The following is a 22,656-nucleotide window of genomic DNA, read 5'->3' as shown; positions in this document are numbered from 1 at the left end:
TGAACACTCATCCCCCCCCCCACTTTCTGGACATGGCCCAGGATGAAGGAACGGAACCACAGTATAACAGTGCCCCCAGCTCCTCTAGATGGTCCAGAAGGATGTTATGGTCGATGGTATCAAAGGCTGCTGAGAGATCCAACAGAACTAGGAAACAGCTCTCACCTTTGTCCCTAGCCCACCAGAGATCATTGCCCAACGCGACCAAGGCTCTTTCAGTCCCATGATGAGGTATTAATCCCAACTGGAAGGGATCCAAATGGTCCACATCCTCCAGATGTGCTTGGAGTTGTTCAGCAACCACCTGCTCAATCACCTTGCCCAAGAATGGAAGATTTGAGACTGGGCAATAGTTGGCCATATTGGCTGAGTCTAAACATGTTTTTTTAAGAAGCGGTTTAATGATAATGACCTCCTCTTTCAGCGGGTCTGGGAAGGCTCCCTCACAGAGCCCATTGCCCTGCAGAATCCTGCAGAGTCCATCGCCCAGCCCTTCCCAGCTCGCTTTTATTAGCCAGGATGGGCAAGGATCAAGGAGACAGAGGGTTGGTTTCACTCGTCCAAGCAGCCTGTCCACATCCTTGGAGGTAACAGATTGGAATTGATTCCATGCAACTCAACTAGACCGGACTCCAGCACTCTCCTGCCCCGGCCCTGCTCCCACGGTAAAGTCTACCTCTTTCCAAATCTGAACGACTTTATTTGCAAAAAACTTTGCAAAATCGTTGCAAGAGATCTTGGGGTCTTTACCAGGCCCGAATGCCTAAGGTGGTTCCATTAAATTGAAAGAGTCTCCTGCTGCTATTTTCTGCAGATGCAATAGAGGCAGTGAAGAAAGTCCTTTTCGCTGTCGCTATCACCACTTGGTAGGCTAGATGTTGAGCTCTAACCCGTGTCTGGTTCAATTCAAAATGAGTTTTCTGCCACCGGTGGAATTATTATTATAATTATTATTATAATTGTTATTACAGACAGGGCTCCTTCCCACCCTACCTGATGATGCCTGGTATTTGAATCCAAATCTTCTGGCACGATAAGGCATGTGAGCTTAGCTATGGGCCTCCTTACCTAGGGAAAAAGGCTGACTTTGTCTGTCACTGGAGCCCTCCCTCCCTCCCTCTCTCCCTCCCTCCCAGTTTGGCACAGGTGACTGCTCACCTGCCATACTTAGAAACAGGAAAAGAAAACACCATCTCCTTGACCCTCAATTGTACATGCATCAAGGAAATTCTTGCTTGACATGCTCCACTAGGGAAATCGCCTTGCCAAGGCCCCGGCTTGTAAACAAAACCTGTGGGCAGGATGTGCCAAAGAGGTGTTGCTCAACTGGGCGTCCACGACACAGAAATGGGCAGGCAAAGCAGAGTCCCAGTTCCAATGACAGGGAGGGAGGGAGGCGGAGGCGGAGGAGGGCATGATTGGCTGCATCAATATCTACAAGAAGGCAACCTTTGTACAGTGGCACATCCACCTGAATAAGCTTTGTTTGGTGGCGACGGGATCAGACGGTTCGCTAGCTGCATTCCTGCTCGGGGTCATCCAGCTTGCCTCTTCTGCCCCCTGGAGGTAAGTGGAGCGGGGCCCCCTCTTACCACGCACACACCAAAGGCAGGTATGGGGAAAGTGGGTAGCAAAATAAGTTTTCTCTTTCTCTCTCTTAATCATTACTAAAATCAGGAGCCCCATTCAGGAGGTTCAGAACAGCTGTAAGAAAGGACTGCCGCTCCCAGTTATCTTGCGGAACATGCTGCCACAAGAGGCTTGTTCACACATCATACTCAGCTCAGCTACAAACTTGTCTCTAGACATTTGCAAGTGTTTGTGTGGAACAGTGTGTGCCCCCTTGATTTGTACAGCTCAGCTGTTTGCGTACAGATTGTACACATGTTATTGGAAGACCTCTAAGGTGTGGGCTGTGGCGATGGTAGCCCCTAGGTTTTAGTGATGTGAAAAGAAGTTTGGGTTATGATCAGAGTTCTGTCCATGACTACTAGTCATGATGGGGAAATGGAACTTCCATGTTCAGGGGCAGTGTATCTCTGTGCATTCAAGAGTGCCAGTTGCTGGGCAACAATATTAAGATGTGGCTGTTGCTCAGCAGCCAGCAATTGGTTGGCTACTGTGTTGGGGAGCTCTTTTTATATGAATATATATATATATGTGTATGCAGGTTTTGGTGTCCTCGGGTGTCTTCCCGTGTAAAAGTTGGGGTGTCTAGGCGACGTTTCGACGAGGTCTCACTCGTCATCTTCAGGCTGGTGCTTTCGGCTTCTTGTTCCAGTAACAAGAAGCCGAAAGCACCAGCCTGAAGATGACGAGTGAGACCTCGTCGAAACGTCGCCTAGACACCCCAACTTTTACACGGGAAGACATCCGAGGACACCAAAACCTGCATTCCTGTACCCGTGAAAATCTACGAAAGCATATATGTGTATGTGTGTATATGCACATTAATGGAAGATTGACTATTGGCCAAGCATGCTGCCTGTTAGTTCCCTTGTAATATCAACATGGCTGCTAGCCATGATAGTTACAGAGCATCTAGGTTCAGGAGCAGTCTATCTTCAAATGCCAATTAGATGGGAAGCAATGGTGGGAGCAGGCAGTTGCTTTCATGCCCTGCCTGTAGGATCCTTGCGGGTCGTTATGGGAAATGGGAAGCAGATATTTCATGGGATCTGGTTCTGATCCAGCATGGTTCTTTTACTTTCATTCATACAAAGTGGTGCTCTGTTTGTTTGTTTATTTATTTTATTGATTAAATGTTGATATGTAATCTGAACTTTTCATAAAAGTGAATCAAGTCAACAAAATCATAATCAGTAAAAAGCAAAATAAAACATAATAAAAAAACCCAGTAAAACAACAGTAAATACCACTAGGTTAAAATAAAGTTTCATCCTGCGGAGGCCTGTCTAAGTGTTTTTAGTTTTTAGAAGATGTCTGCCAAACCTCTGCTGGCAGGGAGTTCTCCAGGGCAGAGCCTGCCACACTAAAGGCTTGCTCCTAGTGAAGACCAACCTCAGAGATGTGGGGCACCACTGGAAGTGGCCCATTAAGAGGTTCTCAGCAACTGAGATGGCGCGTAAGGGATCAGATAATCCTGAAGGTACCCTGGGCTCAGGCTGTTTAGGACTTTGTGGATTAACACAAGTACAGTGGTACCCTGGGTTACAGACGCTTCAGGTTACAGACACTTCATATTACAGACTCCACTAACTCCACTAACCCAGAATAATAATAATAATAATTTATTATTTGTACCCCGCCCATCTGGCTGGGCTTCCCCATCCACTCTGGGCGGCTTCCATAGAAACCAAAAATACACTAAAATATCATACATTAAAAACTTCCCTGAACAGGGCTGCCTTAAGATGTCTTCTGAATGTCAGGTGGTTGTTTATCGCTTTGACATCTGATGGGAGGGCATTCCACAGGGCGGGCGTCACTACCGAAAAGGCCCTCTGCCTGGTTCCCTGTAGCTTTGCTTCTCGCAATGAGGGAACCACCAGAAGGCCCTCGGCGCTGGACCTCAGCGTCCGGGCAGAACGATGGGGGTGGAGACACTCCTTCAGGTATACTGGGCCGAGACCCAGAAATAGTACCTCGGGTTAAGAACTTTGCTTCAGGGTGAGAATAGAAATTGCACAGCGGCAGCGCAGTACCTCAGGTTAAGAACAGTTTCAGGTTAAGAACGGACCTCCAGAACAAATTAAGTTCTTAACCTGAGGTACCACTGTACCTTGAACCTGGTATGGTAGCAAAATGGCAATCATTGTAGTTTTCTTCCTGCTCTGATTTGCAGAAAATGACTTGTGTCTTGGCTCCACTGTAGGCTGAGATAATGGCAGCATTCCTTGTCAAAATGATGGTACAGCTGCCATGTATCCCCAGGCAAAGCATTTATTTAGTGCATTTGCAGCCTGCTTTAGAGGAGAAAAGCAAACTCTGGCACCAATTCTTAAACTGATTGCCACAGCCTCCAATGGCAGTTTCATTTATTTAACAACTACTGCTACTACTACTTTATTATTTCTATCTCGCCCATCTGGCTGTGTTTCCCCAGCCACTCTGGGCGGCTTTCAGCAGAACATTAAAAACAGAAAAAAACTTAAAACATTAAAAACTTCCCAAAACAGGCTGCCTTCAGATGTCTTCTAAAAGTCAAATAGTTGTTTATTTCCTTGTCATTTGAAGGGAGAGCATTCCACAGGGTGGGTGCCACCATCAAGAAGGCCCTCTGCCTGGTTCCCTGTAACCTCGCTTCTTGCAGTGAGGGAACCGCCAGAAGGCCCTCGGAGATGGACTTCAGTGTCTGGGCTGAATGATGGAGGTGGAAACGCACCTTCAGGTAAACTGGGCCAAAGCCGTTTAGGGCTTTCAAGGTGAGCAACGACACTTTGAATTGTGCTCAGAAGTGTACGGGGAGCCAATGCAGGTCTTTCAGGACCGGTGCTATATGGTCTCAGAGGCCGCTCCCAGTCACCAGTCTAGCTGCCACATTCTGGATTAGTTGTAGTTTTACAACTATAAATTGCACAAATGTTTTGTGCATCCGTGCCTAATCTTGCCCTGAATGAATGAATCTTTATTTTGTCAGCCATCGGCCATAGCAATAAAACAACAATACGATATACAAAGAATAGAAATAAAAAGTCGATTATATAAAATACATTTTAGGATTTTGCATTAAATAGTGAAACAGTGGATCTTATTCTGATTGCCCCAGCTAAAAACCTTGCAACCTTTGCTGTCACCTGCTCCTCTTGATCTGCCAAGATAAAGGACACTGTGGCAGTGGTTGGGGAACCCAGAAAGGACAATAAAAGGGGGTGATTATCTTGCCCTTTTCTACAATTTTTTTATTAGTGTGTGTATTTCTTTTTGTAAATCTACCAAAGTATAAAATAAAATTGGGATTAAGGTTTTTTCTCAGGATGGTGGAAGGTGTGTGTGCTGTGTGCCGTTGGTGAAGTGGTGGTCTTCTTCTTCTGATAGGACATGCTGGGGGGTGGGGGTGGAATGGGGGTTTGAGGAGGGTTAGCTGAAAATGTCCCTATTTTCACCTGAGGAATGTTGAAGGGAACGTTAGACCGGCTTCCTCTTTGTTATCCTTCCACAGGTAGGCTAAAGCCTTCCTGTCCAGACAGACCTTTGGAAATTTAAGGAGCAGGTGACACTGACCACTGACTGGGCTGTGGTCCAGACAAGCAGGATTTTAGTAACTGGTTCCAAATGTGTTCTGATGTATTTCAATTATTGTTTTTAACTAGTCTGTTTTTATGACTCTATATTTTACAACTGAAGTTTTTTAATGCTGTGAGCCACCTTGAATCCCAATTTGGGAGTAAGGTGGGATAGAAATGAATGAAAGAAAGAAAGAAAGAAAGAAAGAAAGAAAGAAAGAAAGAAAGAAATGGAGGGCCGTATTTGGTTCTCAGGTCTGAGGGATACAGCAAACATCCCACACACATATCAGCAACACATTTGCCTCCCCAACGTAATAAGAGTATAGAAATGCCTCTACCCATCTCTTAAAGCTCCATCATTTTAACAGTTTCATAGAAAAGAGAATTCTGGCCAGGGCAGGTTCTCTAGTTTCTGCAGCACTGAGAGGTGATAAACCCTATCTGTAAAGTTCCCTCATCCACAAACGGCGAACGGTTCCGCACCTCATATTCCAGACAACTATTCTGCTTATGTTTCCTCTCCTTGCTACTATTTTCCATGATCTTTTTTGTTTATACGATGTTTTATTCTGATTTGGTTTCATCAATTGTTTGTAGCTATAAAGAGAAAGCAAGATACATGTTTATTATAATAATGGTTTTAAAAGTGATTTCCAAATAAGTCATGTACAGAGGAAGTAAAAAAAATAGACGGGCTTAAGTGTGACTAACATCTGGATATGATTATGTTGATACAGTACAAATAAATCATTATTTGGATAAGATTATGTTGACATACAGTTCAAATAAATCATATACAGAGCAGACCCATGGAAATCAAAGGGAAAGTATGACTCACATTGCCAATTACATAATTATTATCATCATTATAGGAGCTCTGTCCTCCTTCAGGTGTATTCCTGCCAATCATTTTCTCTACATAAAATAAAAATGGTGAGTGATACCATGGAATGAACCAGCTTAGGTCCAGGGTCTACTTAGGAAGCTGTCATGATGACAGCTAGGTAGACTATTGATCTACCTAGCTCAGTATTGTCTACTCTGATTGGCAGCAGCTCTCCAGGGTTTCAGGCGGGGAGTTTTTCCCAGTAGTACATGGGTAGGACTTTAACTTGAGACTTCCTGCATGCAAGGCAAATGCTCTACCACTGAGCAACGACACTTCCCTACTTGTGTGGGACACCTCCCAGTTGACTACCAATTACAGACCAGGCCCATGGCTCAGTTGAGCATGAGATTCTTAACTTCATAGTTTCAGAATCGTGGGTTTGAGCCCCATGTTGGAGGAAAAGATTCCTGCATTGCAGGGAGTTGAAGTAAATGACCCCCGTGGTCCCTTCCAACTCTTAAGATTCTATGACTTTCTATGATTGAGTGACTTTGTGGTTGATATAAGATTAATAATAATAAAAAAATTTTATTTATACCCCACCGTTCCTGGTTCAAAAACTGGGCTCAGGGTGGCTAACAACAAATTTAAAACACTTAATTGTAAAAGCAGCATAAAATACAGTATAAAAACATGAATAACAATAAAATTCAAAGTTCAGAAATCACTTTGGGGGAAATCCATATAATAAGCATTCAATAGTCACCAGGGCTAGCTGGCTGAATTAGTCCTACTTGGGCCACCGCCAGGGGAGAATTAGTTGTGGGGTCTCAGAGTGGGTAATCCTCATAAAAGGGGAGGGAGAGGGAAGAGAAGGGAAGGGAAATAAAAGATCAGGCTGAGTTCAAATTAAAGGCCAGGTGGAATAGCTCTGTCTTACAGGCCCGACGGAAGGAGGTTAAATCCTGAAGGGCCCTGGTCTCATGGGACAGCATTCCACCAGGTCGGAGCCATCACTGAACAGGCCCTGACCCTGGTGGAGGATAGTCTGACTTCCTTAGGGCCCGGGACCTCTAAACTATGGTTATTCATGGACCTTAAGGTCCTCTGCAGGGCATACCAGGAGAAGCGGTCCCGCAGATATGAGGGCCCTGCGCCACAAAGGACTTTAAAGGTCCATGAATTTAGGCTGCAATCCTGTACACACCCAGGAGCAATGGAGACTAGTCCATTAGTGCAAATATGGCACAGTCTCACTGACTTCAGTCTGCCCTCAGCCACTTCCCCTGAAGCCTTAATTACTTGGGATCCATTTGCCCGCTTACCCAGGACGCAGAGGTGACAAAGAAGCACCAGGGATTCAGTTCCTTCGGAGAAAAAGTTTATTGTGATCTGCCCAGAGACCACCAGCGGAATTATTTCCAAAGGCTGGGGGGGTCTAAAACACGTAAGCAAGCAGTTTTTATACCCTCGCAGCACCTCCCAACCACCCCACCACCAGTAACTTATCATATCATATTCCCCCCTTTGCCTTATGGCCTCATTGGGTGTTGCCAGAGCATTTTGGCAGTGCACTCCTTTCGCTTATCAGCCAAGCCTGCATATCTTATTTGCTCCAGATGCATTTCTCCTCCTGCTCTCCAGGCGTTGCCTTCCAACTGTCAATGCACCCCCCTGCCCACTCCCTTCACCCCCATTCCTGCCTTCCTACTTACAACCAGTCTAGGAGATGGCCCAAGCTGTCAGCTTACTTCCTCTCCTTAGTCTCAGTGTTGCCTTTAACTCTGCAGGGAAGAGCATGGGGATAAAACTTACCTGGCTCTGCTCTGCCAGCAGCTATGGTGCGACCCTCTGTTTAGCTCCCTGCCTTCTGCCCAACCAGTCCCAATGAGCACCAGTCAACACAGCCTGAAAATAACTTGCATTAAACTCAGTGGGGCTGCAATGTTAAACTTGCGGCTTCTTCAGATTTCATTTGTAATCGCTAAGGCTGCCATACATCATGCATTTAACACACACACACACACACACACACACACACACACACACAGAGAGAGAGAGAGAGAGAGAGAGAGAGAGAGAGAATCATAGGAACTGTTGCTTGTCAAGGTCTCTCTCTCTCTCTCTCTTTGCCTCTCCAGCAGTGCAATGGCAGATTCAGAAATGCAGGGTCCCTTCATGGTAATCACCCAAGCCTTCTACGATTACTAGGAACAACCTTAAAACTTTACTCTGCTTATATTAGAACCGGATGTTTAATCCAGCTCTTGCAGAACACCAGCCAGCAGTCTCAATCAAAAACAGTGATAGGCTGATCAGAGAGGAGATAAGCATTCTTTCTAATAAAGTCCTTTACAAGGTTGGAGATCAGTGCAAGTAAAAGAAAACGGGGGGGGGGGGGGAGAGAGAGAGAGAACCAGTACTTTCAAAAGTGAATTATTATACATAGCATATATGGGTGCTGCTTTGCATATCGTTCCGGAAACAATATTGTCCACCAAGGCCAGCCTCCTTTCAAAATGCAGAATATCACCTCTGTAGGAGGACAGATAATATTACATGTTATGCACAGGAGTCTGCAGCTTGATGAGTTTCAGATGTTTTTTCTTGTCAGTCTGTTACTAAAAGCACACCGGCTTCTAAGGCCATGTTCATACATTTAAAGCACCACTATACCACTTGAAATAGTCTAAGTTCCCTCAAAGAATTTGGGAGCTCTGGTTTGTTCCCTTCCCAGAGCTACAATTCCCAGAGTTCCTGTGAAGAGATACTGACTGTTAAACCACTCTCAGAATTGTAGCTCTGAGAGGGTAATGGGATGTCTCCTGACATCTCTGAGCACCCTCAACAAACTACAAACTTCACAGAATTCTTGGCAGGAAGCCATGACTGGTACCATAGCACTTTAAGTGTATGGTGTGGCCCAGTAATGTATTGATTCTGCCTTCAGATTCCGATGATGATCCTTGAAGAAAGTTGAAGCAGAAGAGCTTGTAAGAGCAAGACTGGGGTTGATTTGGGGGGAACTTTCCTCAAGAGATTGTTTTTTAAGGGTAGAAGCATCAGTGCAGCCCCAGGAACAGGCCCGTTCCCTCAGCACCCTCATACAGTCACCCTAGACCAGGGGTCGGCAACCTGCGGCTCCGGAGCCGCATGCGGCTCTTTAACGCCTTTGCCGCGGCTCCGGGGTGGAGGCGAGGGGAGGAGGCGCATTTTCCTTTGTTCCCGCCCCAAGCCTTGCGCGCCCGACGGGAGCTCCTGCCGGGCGCGCAAGGCTTGCAGACACTCGCCCGAAGCACGGGGAGCCCTCCGGAGGGCTCCCTGTGCTTCGGGCGGCAGGCTGCCGCCCCAAGCCTCGCGCGCCCGACGGGAGCTCCTGCCGGGCGCTCAAGGCTTGCAGACACTCGCCCGAAGCACGGGGAGCCCTCCGGAGGGCTCCGCGTGCTTCGGGCGGCAGGCTGCCGCCCCAAGCCTCGCGCGCCCGACGGGAGCTCCTGCCGGGCGCGCAAGGCTTGCAGACACTCGCCCGAAGCACGGGGAGCCCTCCGGAGGGCTCCCTGTGCTTCGGGCAACAGGCTGCCGCCCCAAGCCTTGCGCGCCCGACGGGAGCTCCTGCCGGGCGCGCAAGGCTTGCAGACACTCGCCCGAAGCACGGGGAGCCCTCCGGAGGGCTCCCTGTGCTTCGGGCGGCAGGTTGCTGCCCCAAGCCTCGCGCGCCCGACGGGAGCTCCTGCCAGGTGCGCAAGGCTTGCAGACACTCGCCCGAAGCACGGGGAGCCCTCCGGAGGGCTCCGCGTGCTTCGGGCGGCAGGCTGCCGCCCCAAGCCTCGCGCGCCCGACGGGAGCTCCTGCCGGGCGCGCAAGGCTTGCAGACACTCGCCGGAAGCACGGGGAGCCCTCCGGAGGGCTCCGCGTGCTTCGGGCGGCAGGCTGCCGCCCCAAGCCTAGCGCGCCCGACGGGAGCTCCTGCCGGGCGCGCAAGGCTTGCAGACACTCGCCCGAAGCACGGGGAGCCCTCCGGAGGGCTCCCTGTGCTTCGGGCGGCAGGCTGCCGCCCCAAGCCTCGCGCGCCCGACGGGAGCTCCTGCCGGGCGCGCAAGGCTTGCAGACACTCGCCCGAAGCACGGGGAGCCCTCCGGAGGGCTCCGCGTGCTTCGGGCGGCAGGCTGCCGCCCCAAGCCTTGCGCGCCCGACGGGAGCTCCTGCCGGGCGCGCAAGGCTTGCAGACACTCGCCCGAAGCACGGGGAGCCCTCCGGAGGGCTCCCTGTGCTTCGGGCGGCAGGCTGCCGCCCCAAGCCTCGCGCGCCCGACGGGAGCTCCTGCCGGGCGCGCAAGGCTTGCAGACACTCGCCCGAAGCACGGGGAGCCCTCCGGAGGGCTCCCTGTGCTTCGGGCGGCAGGCTGCCGCCCCAAGCCTCGCGCGCCCGACGGGAGCTCCTGCCAGGTGCGCAAGGCTTGCAGACACTCGCCCGAAGCACGGGGAGCCCTCCGGAGGGGTCCGCGTGCTTCGGGCGGCAGGCTGCCGCCCCAAGCCTCGCGCGCCCGACGGGAGCTCCTGCCGGGCGCGCAAGGCTTGCAGACACTCGCCCGAAGCACGGGGAGCCCTCCGGAGGGCTCCCTGTGCTTCGGGCAACAGGCTGCCGCCCCAAGCCTTGCGCGCCCGACGGGAGCTCCTGCCGGGCGCGCAAGGCTTGCAGACACTCGCCCGAAGCACGGGGAGCCCTCCGGAGGGCTCCCTGTGCTTCGGGCGGCAGGTTGCCGCCCCAAGCCTCGCGCGCCCGACGGGAGCTCCTGCCAGGTGCGCAAGGCTTGCAGACACTCGCCCGAAGCACGGGGAGCCCTCCGGAGGGCTCCGCGTGCTTCGGGCGGCAGGCTGCCGCCCCAAGCCTCGCGCGCCCGACGGGAGCTCCTGCCGGGCGCGCAAGGCTTGCAGACACTCGCCCGAAGCACGGGGAGCCCTCCGGAGGGCTCCCTGTGCTTCGGGCAACAGGCTGCCGCCCCAAGCCTTGCGCGCCCGACGGGAGCTCCTGCCGGGCGCGCAAGGCTTGCAGACACTCGCCTGAAGCACGGGGAGCCCTCCGGAGGGCTCCCTGTGCTTCGGGCAACAGGCTGCCGCCCCAACAGGCTGCCGCTGGCTGATTTGCTGCTATTGCTTTGCAATTTGCAGCTACTGTTTTGAAGGGGAGTGAAGAACACACACTCAAAAAAAGGTAACTTGTTAATATAACGTTTATTTCTATGAGGAGGAGTAATTCTGAGGGGTCAAACAAAAAATAATTAAAAAGTGTCAAAAAAGTTATTTTTATAATGACGAGGATAACATTGGGCTAAGAAACAATGTATGCAGTGTTATATTTGTTTTAAATGTCGCAATGGTTTTGCGGCTCCCAGTTGTTGTTTTTTCTTCGGAAACGGGTCCAAGTGGCTCTTTTTGTCTTAAAGGTTGCAGACCCCTGCCCTAGACACATTTACCTGGGAGGAAGTCCCTTTGTACTCCATGGGTCTTCTCCATTGAGTTCAAAGGGACTTCCTCCCTGGTACAGAAGCTGTTTTAGGGCAGCCCCACCGGTTCCCCCACACTGGGCACTGAGTGGAGAGTGTGTCCAGTAACCACTCACCTCCTTCCCAAAGCCCAGCACAGTGGCCTAGCTCAGGGGACCATAGTACCAAAGTCCAGCCCTACCAGGCAAATGTGATATGATGATTTAATACGACCATAAATCCACTCACGCATCTTTCTATCGTCTAGGCCAGTGTTTCCCAACCTTTTTTGGGCAAAGGCACACTTGTTTCATGAAAAAAATCTCGAGGCACACCACCATTAGAAAATGTTTAAAAAATTAACTCTGTGCCTATATTGACTATATATAAAGTAACTCTCTTTAATAGGCATCAAATAAACACAAAGAAAGTACCGGTATTTTATAATTACTTTATTATGAAATAGTAAGTACCGTATTTTTAGGACGCTCCGTCCCATAGGACACACCTACTTTTTGGGGGGGAACCAGGTCGGGGAACAGTGGGATGGCGGTGCTGCGCCTCCCCGCTGTCCCCCGAGCTTGTGGGGCTGGCCCATGTCTGCCTGGCGCGAGGGGCGCTCTGCTTCAGGGCGCCCCGCGCATCGGGCGGCAGGCTACAGTCCGCAGCATGGGGAACCCTCTGTTTCAGGGCGCCCCACGCGCCCCCACGGGTGCGCAAGGCTTGCCAACACGAGCGCGGAGCACGGGGCGTCCTCCGAAGGGCGCCCCGTGCTCTGCGCCGCCCGCAAGCCTTGCGCTCCTGGGGGGAGATCCCTCGGGTGCGCAAGGCTGGCCAACACCAGCGCGGAGCATGGGGCGTCCTCCGAAGGAACGCCGCCATCCCGCTGTCCCCCGACTTGGTTAGAAGGCTGGCGGGGGGGGGGGGAGAAGCCTGCTTTTCCCCGTCGCCAGCCCCGCAAACTCGGGCGACAGCGGGAGAGGCGTAGCGCGCCCTTCCCGCTGTCCCCCGACTTGGCTAGAAGGCTGGCGGGGGGAGAAGCCTGCTCCTCCCTGTCGCCAGCCCCGCAAACTCGGGAGACAGCGGGAGAGGCGTAGCGCGCCCACCCGCTGTCTCCCGACATGGTTTGGAGGCTGGCGGAGGGCTTCCTCCTCCCCCAGCCCCGCAAGCTCCCAGAGCTCTGGGTCCCGTTCTGGGGGAGGGGGAAGCTCGGGCTTCCCCCGCCCCAGCCCCGCGTCTCCAGCCGGGAGACGGTCGCGCTTTAGCCCCGTGCGTGCTCTCCCAGCTGGAGAGGTGACGCGCGCCTATGGAGGCTCCTGCCATAGGCGCGCGTCACCTCTCCAGCGGGGAGAGGGTCGCGGGGGGCTGCTTTAGCCCCCTGCGTGCTCTCCCAGCTGGAGAGGTGACGCGCGCCTATGGAGGCTCCTGCCATAGGCACGCGTCACCTCTCCAGCGGGGAGAGGGTCGCGGGGGGCTGCTTTAGCCCCGTGCGTGCTCTCCCAGCTGGAGAGGTGACGCGCGCCTATGGAGGCTCCTGCCATAAGCGCGTGTCACCTCTCCAGCGGGGAGAGGGTCGCGGGGGGCTGCTTTAGCCCCGTGCGTGCTAAAGCAGCCCCCCGCGACCCTCTCCCCGCTGGAGAGGTGACGCGCGCCTATGGCAGGAGCCTCCATAGGCGCGCGTCCAGGGGCGCCGACTTATAAAAAATATTGGGGGGGGCCCATACTGGGGTCCTGCCCCGGGACGTTTTATAAGATCCGCTCCCGGCCCGTTGCTGCTGCTGCCGCCCGCCTCGTGGCCCCCTCGCCAGCTGAGGGAGGGAGAGAGACCGAGAAGGAGAGAGATGCGTGGTGGGCAAGGCAAGTGCCCACCACGCCTCGCCTCCCACCGCCCCTCGTGCCGGCCGCCCCCTCCCCTCCCTTCCCCGCGCGCGCGCGCGCGCTCGCCCTCCTCACCCCAGCTCTTGGCCGTTCGCCCCAGGAACTCGCCACTGTTGGGGTTGTAGATGAACCTCCGCCACTCGGCCAGTGACTGGCTGAAGGGCTTCTCCTCCTCCTTGGCCATAGCGCGAGAGAGAGAGAGAGAGAGAGAGAGAGAGGCTGGAAAGAGAGAGGGAGCTTGGCGGTTCACGGGCGGCGGTTTTTCCCCTGCCGAAACAACAGCGGCTCCTCAGAACCGCTAAGTAACTCTCCCTCAGGCGCCCGGCGGGAGAGCAGAAGAGAGGAAAAGGAAAGAGGGGCTGGGCCAGTCGCACGCACCGAGCAAAACTACTCGCGCCGCCTCTTTTACTACCGTAATAATTATTTGTTTTAACTCATTACTGAATGTATTTTAAAAGGTAACTATCATCAAACAAGGAAAATAAAAAATACCAACATAATTTTGTGATTTTACAAAGCATAATATAACTACCGTATTTTTCGCTCTATAACACGCACCTGACCATAACACGCACATCGTTTTTAGAGGAGGAAAACAAGGGGAAAAAACATTCTGAATGAAACAGTGGATGTATCATTTTTGTGCTTCATGCTGTGGCCACAGACATGTGATCTGATGGTGAATTTGGGGTGACCCAATGCAAAAATCCTGAGGATCCATGTGGATCCATGTTTTGTAACCACGTTTTTGCACCATTGCAGCCCCAGGCAACAGTGGGTGCGTGATTTTGGGGGGGCAGGCTGTAGCCATGGACATGCTATGTGCTCTGATGGTGAATTTGGGCTGACCCAATGCAAAGATCCTGAGGATCCATGTGGATCCATGTTTTGTAACCACGTTTTTGCACCATTGCAGCCCCAGGGAACAGTGGGTGCGTGATTTTGGGGGGGCAGGCTGCTTGTTGATGTTAAATGTCAGACAGGTGCCTAAGGTTGAGTTTTTACTCAGTAAGGACTGCAGGCTGCATTTTCTTTCATTTGTTTGGAAGATTAGTAGTTCAAGGGCACTACGTTTAGGGGTCAGCATTGTACAGGAGCAACAGGCCCCTTCTGAACAACACACACTCCAGTGTGGGGCTGGATGACGGCAATTCTGCCCTTCTTCCCATGGGCATAGTCAAGTGGGGGGTCAGCTTCCCCCACATCAATAAAAACAAATAAAAATGCATAAGTAACTGAGGTCCTGCTCCCCCCTTTCCTACTTCCTCCTCACCCAGAGATCTGAACTGATTACTTGCAGAGGGATTTTGGGTAGGGGATATCTCCCAGACCTACCTAGAGATTGTGAGAATTGGGAATTTCTGCATGCAAGCTACTCCTCAGCTATGTCCCTTCCCCTAAATATAAATTTTTATAAAGCAAGATTCTCATCCTCGGAGTCCTGAACAAAGAGCTGTTTCTTTAAAATAGGAACATAGAAAGCTGCCTGATCAGCATCAGTCAGACCCATTGGTCTTTCTAGCTCCATATAGTGGACACTGACTGGCAGCAGCTCTCCAGGGTTTCAGGCCTGTTCCACCTGTTACTGGAGGTGCTGGGGATTGAACCTGCAGCCTTTTGCCTGCAAAGGAGATACTCTACCACTGAAGATTCCACCCCTCATGCCAAAGATCTGGATGGATGACAGTGCTTGCGGAATAAGGTTCCAGTCCTCATGGTTCTGAATAAAGGACTGGCATGAATAGAAAGCTGCCTTGTATACCAAGCAAGACCATTGGTCCATCTAGCACAGTATTGTCTACACTGACTGCCAGTGGCTCTCCTGGCTCTTTTCCCAGTCCTATCTGGAGATGCTGCTGGGGATTGAGCCTGGGGCCTTCTGCATGCAAAGCAGGTGCTCTACCATTGAGCTGTCCCTTCCTCAGCATTAGGCTATTACTCATATCACAGGTGATTTAAGTATATGCGAGTGTGGTTTCAGAGTAATTTTTTTTTATCCCTACCGCCCCGTGTACCTTCCCTACACACACACACACACACACACACAGAGAGAGAGAGAGAGAGAGAGAGAGAGAGAGAGAGAAAGTCCTATATTTTCTTGCTTTCCATGTCTGCCACTGAAGCAAGTTGGATTTTTCCATATACCTTTGTTTCAAGTGAAATGACGCAAAAATGCACTGCACCTAACCTTTCGAAAGTGAGACTTGAGACTTATCGCACGATCCATCTTCATTAAATAATAATAATAAAAGTAGTGACAGACCTCAGCTGACAACATGACTGTGTGCATTAGACATTTAAAGTGTTTTTTAAAATTTCCTGCTCTCGCAGGAGAACAACCTGCCAGGCCGCTGTAAACTTGTTCAAACAGCAATGTTCTTGTGCTGTAAGAGATGTCAACGCCACTATTTTAAAGGGCATAGGAGGCTGTTGCGGCCCAGATGTTATCTTGCAAACTCCCCTGACTGAACCCTGAGCCACAGTTAAAGGGGATGTCATGCGTGCCATACCTTTAACTGGAAGGGCAGGATACCAAAGGATGACCAATTCATTTATCATAAATTTATTTACATTATTACATGTGGTATTACAGTATTTATGTTTACTTGTGGGATTAACTTACCCCATACATGCCAACTTGACAACTTCACTCTCAGGAATCAGCACTGGTACAAGTGCCATGCAATACTTGTTCCACACTTGAAAGAAATTGAAATTTTAGCTTGGGGTACCTACACTTTGGAACTCCCTGCCTATTGACATCAGGCAGGTGACTTCCACATCTATTTAAAACATTTTTGTTTAGTCAAGCCTATCCAGACATGTAGATGTGACTTGTTTTGTTTTGTTTTGTTTTTAGCAAGGGTTGATTTTAATCATCTTTTGAATACCTGGTTTTTATCAGTAATTTCAATGTTTTCTTTTATATAATTGTAAACTGCATAGGGGTTCTTGTTTTTCTGGACACCACAGTTTAAGAAAGATATTGACAAGCTGAAGGTTTAGGATCAGAGTTTTCCTTTTCCTATATGGGCTGCCTTCCATCTGCCCCTCACTTCCCTCTACAGCACATGCAGAAACCACCTTCTTGACCATTGAACCTACTATTGGTCCCATCTGTTCAACCTGCCGGAGCCTGTCTTTGCATTCAGGGAAGTCCCTAACTCACCAAGGGTTTGAGACCCATCAGCTACCTTCACCGGGTCTAGCTGGCCAGTTGAAGCCATTCCCGGGTTGTGGCCGCTGTCACATGCTGACAACTTCTAGGAGCCACACATGAGAGCTAGGTGCAGAGTCGGGGCCAAAGGAGGACAAACTACCCCAGAAGGAACATGATGTGTCTGTCACCCTCCAGAGGTACTACCTCTCCCCTAACATTCCATACACTCCATTGTTAGATATAATATAATTAATAGAATACTAGGTGCGGGTGGTGCTGTGGTCTAAACCACTGAGCCTCTTGGGCTTGCCGATCAGAAGGTCTGCGGTTCGAATCCCCACGACGGGGTGAGCTCCTGTTGCTTGCTCCCAGCTCCTGCCAACCTAGCAGTTCAAAAACATGCCAGTGTAAGTAGAAAAATAGGTACCGCTCCGGCGGGAAAGTAAATGACATTTCCGGGCTCTCTGGTTTCTGTCATGGTGTTCAGTTGTGCCAAAAGCAGTTTAGTTATGCTGGCTACATGACCTGGAAAGCTGTCTGTGGACAAACGCCGGCTCCCTCGGCCTGAAAACAAGATGAGTGCTGCAACCCCATAGTCGCCTTTGACTGGACGTAACCATCCAGCGGTCCATTACCTTTTACTTAAATGAATAAAATAGAATAGAAATATGTGATGTGGGGCTTCTCCAAATGGCCCATTCATTCAGAATTAATCCCAATTTCCTTACACAAAGTTTATGTGATGGTTAGACTAGGTCTGGCTTTTATTGAGTATTTGTCCGGGTTTGTTTGTGGGGAAGTTACATGACAATGAGCATTCATTCTGAGTTTATCTTGATCTGCTTACAGAGCATTTACTTGTCTTCCCATTAGTCATTTGTTCATCCCACACTTTCCAATGTGTTTTTCTGTCACTTTCTAAAACATAAAAAGTCATTGAAAAAAACTGAAAACATAGGAAGCTGCTTTATACTGAGTCAGACCCATTGGTTCTTCTAGTTCAGTATTGTCTGCACTGGCTGGCAGTGGCTCTCCAGGGATTCAGGCAAGAGAACATTCCTGGCCCTGCCTGGAGATGCCATTGGGGATTGAACCTGGGACCTTCTGCATGCAAAGCAGGTTCTCTGCCCCTTCCTCACAGGACTCAGTCATCAGGCTCCCTCAGTATCCTCTTTGCCAATCTTCCCAGGGCATGTTAGAATAGGTGTACAGGGCCCCTGGTCTGCTGGCTTAATTAGTGTGCCTCCACCCCAGCCATTTCAACGCAGCCACATCAAGTGCTGGGCATGTAAGGATGCAGCCAACCCAAAAGGGGTTTTTCAGGAAGTAACAATCAGCTGGCCAGTGGCACATGCAAAGCCCTGTGCACCCAGATACACAACTCCGAAAGACCCAGCAATCAGCTGATTTCAAACCCTGCAAGAGAGGATGATGTCATTGTGATACCAGGTGACTGACAAGTGGCCAGCACCACCCCGCTGTCAGACTTCACCTGCCAAGGGTGGGGGAGGTAACAACCCGCTGGCTATCCAGATCTACCTCACCACACTTGGTTTACACAGACCAATGGGAAGGCAGCATATTTCATGATGGGCAGGTGTGGCTGGTATCAAATCCTTCAGGTGCTCCTCCATCCACATCCTGCCCCTCCTGCCCACGACTGGCTCTTTGGAATGTGCTGGTGCTGTTTGCCAAGGTTTTATTTCTGGGCAGAAGCCCAAGGCCTTGTTGAACATATGGGTGGATCCCTTTGTTGATCCTGGTTTTGTGAGCTTATTTATTGGCAGTGGATTTATCTAAGGCCTGTTATATATAGTTTCTTTGAAAGGGAATGTTAGACAAGCTATGCCAGCTGTCAAATGGGTGACGGGCAAGGAAGCTGCTGAATCAGATCCATTAGGCCATGGGTCGGCAAACTAAGGTCCGCGGGCCGGATCAGGCCCAATGGCCTTTTGGATCTGGCCCATGGACGGTCCGAGAATCCAGGCAGCCGGCATAGCGCGCACGATGGTTTTTGCAACTCAACCAGGCTTGGGGGTCAAAAGTGAGGCAGGCGGCTGCTTGAGGCAAGCCCCTTCTCCATCTGTCATGCGTACGCAGCAATCTTTTCTTCCGGGGTGGGGGTGGGGAAGAGGGAAAAGGAGCCACAGTTTGGATTTCCACAATGGAACTGCTGGTGACTGACCTCAGGAAGGGCAGTTGTGGGAGGTGCCTTGGGAATGACGCCTGCCAGTGTCTGTGGCGGTGGTGCTTCCCACCGGAGGAAGCAGGGAGCGCCTGGGCGGCTGCACTCTGAATCCGTTCTGCGCTCTGCTGGGGAGGCTGCTTGTTAGCTACACTGTGTGAGCCATGGAAAGGTAAATAGCTGCTGCTGCCTCATCTTCCCTCACACAGCAAAAAGAACATTTTTGGCTTGAGTGGCGCTGGTCTGACTTAGTGTGGCCGACGGCTTTTCCCTTCACCCACGCATACGCACATGCTCTCCAGGGCTGACAGGAATGGCGTGTTTACCTCATCCTCCCACCCCGCCTTACAAGAGAAATAATAACTGTCAACGTGTAAAACGCAAAGGAAGCAGCGTGGGTGTATGAGGGAACACCCCCCCAAAGTACATTTGGGCAACATTGGGGTTGGTCCCAATAAGGGTTTTTGCCAAAAATGTGGGTCATAATCATGGCAACAAATAGTCCAGCCCCCCACAAAGTCTGAGGGACAGTGGACCAGCCCCCTGCTGAAAAAGTTTGCTGACCCCTGCATTAGGTGATCTAGCTCAGTACTGCCCACACTAACTGGCAGCAGCTGTCCAGGGTTTCATGGAACTGTGTGAGAGTTGTTAGGGGACCCCCTCACAGAAATATAGTTCCCAAAGGTCCCTGGGAAGAGGGATTGACTGTTAAACTACATCCAGAATTGTAAAGGAACAATTCGCACTCTTAACAAACTACAGCTCCCAGGACTCTTTGTGGAAAGCCATGTCTGTTTAAAGTGGCATGATACTGCTTTGATTGTACAGTGCACGTGTGGCCTCAGTTGCTTCACTAACTTTAGGTGGCTTAGAAAGAAATGGATGGAGGAGAGAAGAGCCATCAGCCATTGTAGTTGAAAGGAACCTCCAGGCAAGGGACAGGCAATTCTCATACAATGAGGTCCTTTGTGAGATTACAGTGTCTTAATCTTTTTAAAAAGAAAAGAAACACTTATGATATGTGAACTGCCAAATTCTACTTTTCAAGCAAGGTTAAGCCAGGAAATAAAACGCAGGCAGAGAATACCTTTCAGAAATTGGCAAGGTCTGATTGGGGAGGTGGGTTAAGGTAAGGTTACCAGGTTTTTTCCCAGTGAATCCAGGAACACTTTTCAACTTCAGGGGACTGATTTGTAAATCTGGGGACTGTCCCTGGGAAACGGGGAGGTCTGGTAACCTTAGGTTAAGGTGCTCATTTCTGGCATGTTATTGAGGAATGTCCTCTATTTGACAGCGTCCTCTATTTCTCTATTTAACAAGCCATCCCATACAAGTCAACAACTTTAGGCAGGGATGCCAGTCATTCAGTTCCCAACTAGTTGAAATTCACAAGAGGGGCATAAAGCCAACATTCTGTCTATAGTTCTATGCTCCCACCACCTGATAGAATATAGAGGTAGAGGTAGATTGCATTTGAACATAGATGCTCCATTCTTAACTTTCATGACTAGTAGGAGTCCTGTTGGATCAGATCAATAGCTTATCTAGTGCAGAATCCTGGATCTCCCAGTGGCCAGCCAAATGCCCCAGGGAATTCCACAAAGAGGGCTTGAAACTCGAAAAGTATTGATTGATTTTAATATTATCAACTTCTGTTCTGTCCCCTGCTGTTTAACGGAATTTGGAGGAAACCTGAAAAAGGCACAGCAGTTATTTCCTTGAAGAGAGGATTGGCGTAACCTGCCAAGCCCCCCCCCCCCATATTTATCTTGCCACAACATATAGTAGACTTCAGGTTCGTTCTCAGCTAAGCCACACAGCAAACTCTGGTGTAGCCACCAAGACTAACACATTAACCTTCCTTTTCAGAGCCAAAAAGGCAGCCACCATGTCTGTCTATGTTCTATCCTAGGGTTGCCATATTTCAAAAAGTGAAAATCTGGACACAAAGAAATTATTTTTGACCCACTTTTAAGAAAATTCACCAAAATCTACATTTCCGACATGGGTTGCCATACGTCTGGGTTTTCCTGGACATTTGAGGGATTTCTGCCTGGACATGACTGCCGAATCCCAGGAATCTCCAGGAAATTCTGGGGGTATGGCAACCTTATATCTACTGGTGAAGGCATTGCAACTCTGGATAACAGTTCCTGGGAATCACCAGTGGGGGAGAGTTGCTCTAGCGCTCACTTCCTGCATGCGGCCTCCCCATGGACATCTGTTTGACCACTGTGGGAACAGGACTGGATGGGCCTTTGTCCTAATCTTGCAGGACTCTTATTATTGCTTCTGAGGAAAAGTGCTGATTCACATTCTGCTTGGTAAACAAAGAGCTGGTGTGGTATGAGCTGAGTAATCACTTGTTCAAATGTCACTCCCACCATAGATGCATTAAATTACCTTTAGAAAGCACTTATATGGCCTCAGACAACTCACTCCATTCTCAGTCACAGCTACCTGCCAGTGAGAACTAAGAGCTTTCTAGGTTCCTGCTGCTGCTGCTTCAGCAGCATCAGCAGCACTTACGGAGTTAAAAGAAAAAGAAAAACCAATTGCACCTGTTTATCTACCGTGTGGCCTTGGGAGCTTTCTTTTCCATTCGGATATCTTTAGTGATCCATGTAATTGATTCTGGCACAAAGTCAAGCAGCAGTCAGACGTGTCGGCCAGAGATTCACACACCCATACCCACACATACCAGGGCTTTTTTCCCCCCTGGTTTCAAAATTTTCAATAGTGAAAGAATTGGGGGAATCGTCATTTAGAAGCAAAGTGCAAATGTGGAAGTCATCAACTGCATCCCCCAGGATCCTGGGCTCAGTTACAACATAAGAATTTCCCCAGAATTGGCATTTGTTACCGATGCCCCAACTGTACCTGCCATTGGGCAAGTAACTCACTTGGGAGTGATCTGCAGATTAGGTGACCCTTTAGGTCCCTTCCAGCGCTACAGTTTTATGATTCTGTGATTCATGTTTGCCTCCAGCCATACAGAAATGCATTGCCCTGGTATACAGTGGTACCTCAGGTTACAGACGCTTCAGGTTACAGACACCACTAACCCAGAAATAGTACCTCGGATTAAGATGAGAACAGAAATCGTGCAGCGGCGGCGCAGTGGCAGCAGCGGGAGGCCCCATTAGCTAAAATGGTACCTCAGGTTAAGAACAGTTTCAGGTTAAGAACGAACCTCCAGAACTAATTAAGTTCTTAACCCAAGGTACCACTGTAATGCATTTACTGTATCAAGCTTTCAAAATATGTACGTCTCCACCCCCATCGTTCTGCCCGGACGCTGAGGTCCAGTGCTGAGGGCCTTCTGGTGGTTCCCTCATTGCGAGAAGCAAAGCTACAGGGAATCAGGCAGAGGGCCTTTTCGGTAGTGGTGCCCGCCCTGTGAAACGCCCTCCCATCAGATGTGAAAGAGATAAACAACTACCTGACATTCAGAAGACATCTTAAGGCAGCCCTGTTCAGGGAAGTTTTTAACGTGTGACATCTTAGTGTATTTTTGGTCTTTGTAGAAGCCGCCCAGAGTGGTTGGGGAAACCCAGCCAGATGGGCGGGGTACAAATAATAAATTTTATTATTATTATTATTATTATTATTATTATTATTATTATTATTTACGTGGAAATGGACATAAATCCATAAAAGTTCCTATCCCCACCCACCTGCAAAAATAAAAACCCAGACTATTTCCCCATATGCCCTTTAGTCATTCATTCACTCATTTAATCTTGACTTAAAAGTGGCTATTCAGGATGAAGGGAGTGGGCAGGGGGGTGCATTGACAGTTGGAAGGCAACGCCCGGAGAGCAGGAGGAGAAATGCATCTGGAGCAAATAAGATATGCAGGCTTGACTGGGTACGTCCTGGGTAAGCGGGCAAATGGATCCCAAGTAATTAAGGCTTCAGATTTGGGGGCTC

General features: G+C 50.0%; 1 protein-coding gene across 1 annotated transcript in view; it reads left to right on the top strand.

The window, feature by feature from the left end:
* Nucleotides 1–1,374: 1,374 nt before the first annotated feature.
* Nucleotides 1,375–22,656, top strand: part of ENTPD8 (ectonucleoside triphosphate diphosphohydrolase 8) — a 42,669-nt gene continuing 21,387 nt past the window's right edge. The window contains exon 1 of the mRNA XM_083721209.1: nucleotides 1,375–1,566. The gene's annotated coding sequence lies outside the window, so the exon portion shown is untranslated. The remainder of the gene's footprint in view (nucleotides 1,567–22,656) is intronic.

This window comes from Podarcis gaigeae (assembly GCF_964106915.1).
Source record: "Podarcis gaigeae genome assembly, chromosome: Z".
Lineage (NCBI taxonomy): Eukaryota > Metazoa > Chordata > Lepidosauria > Squamata > Lacertidae > Podarcis > Podarcis gaigeae.
This window is presented reverse-complemented; position numbering and strand designations above follow the sequence as displayed.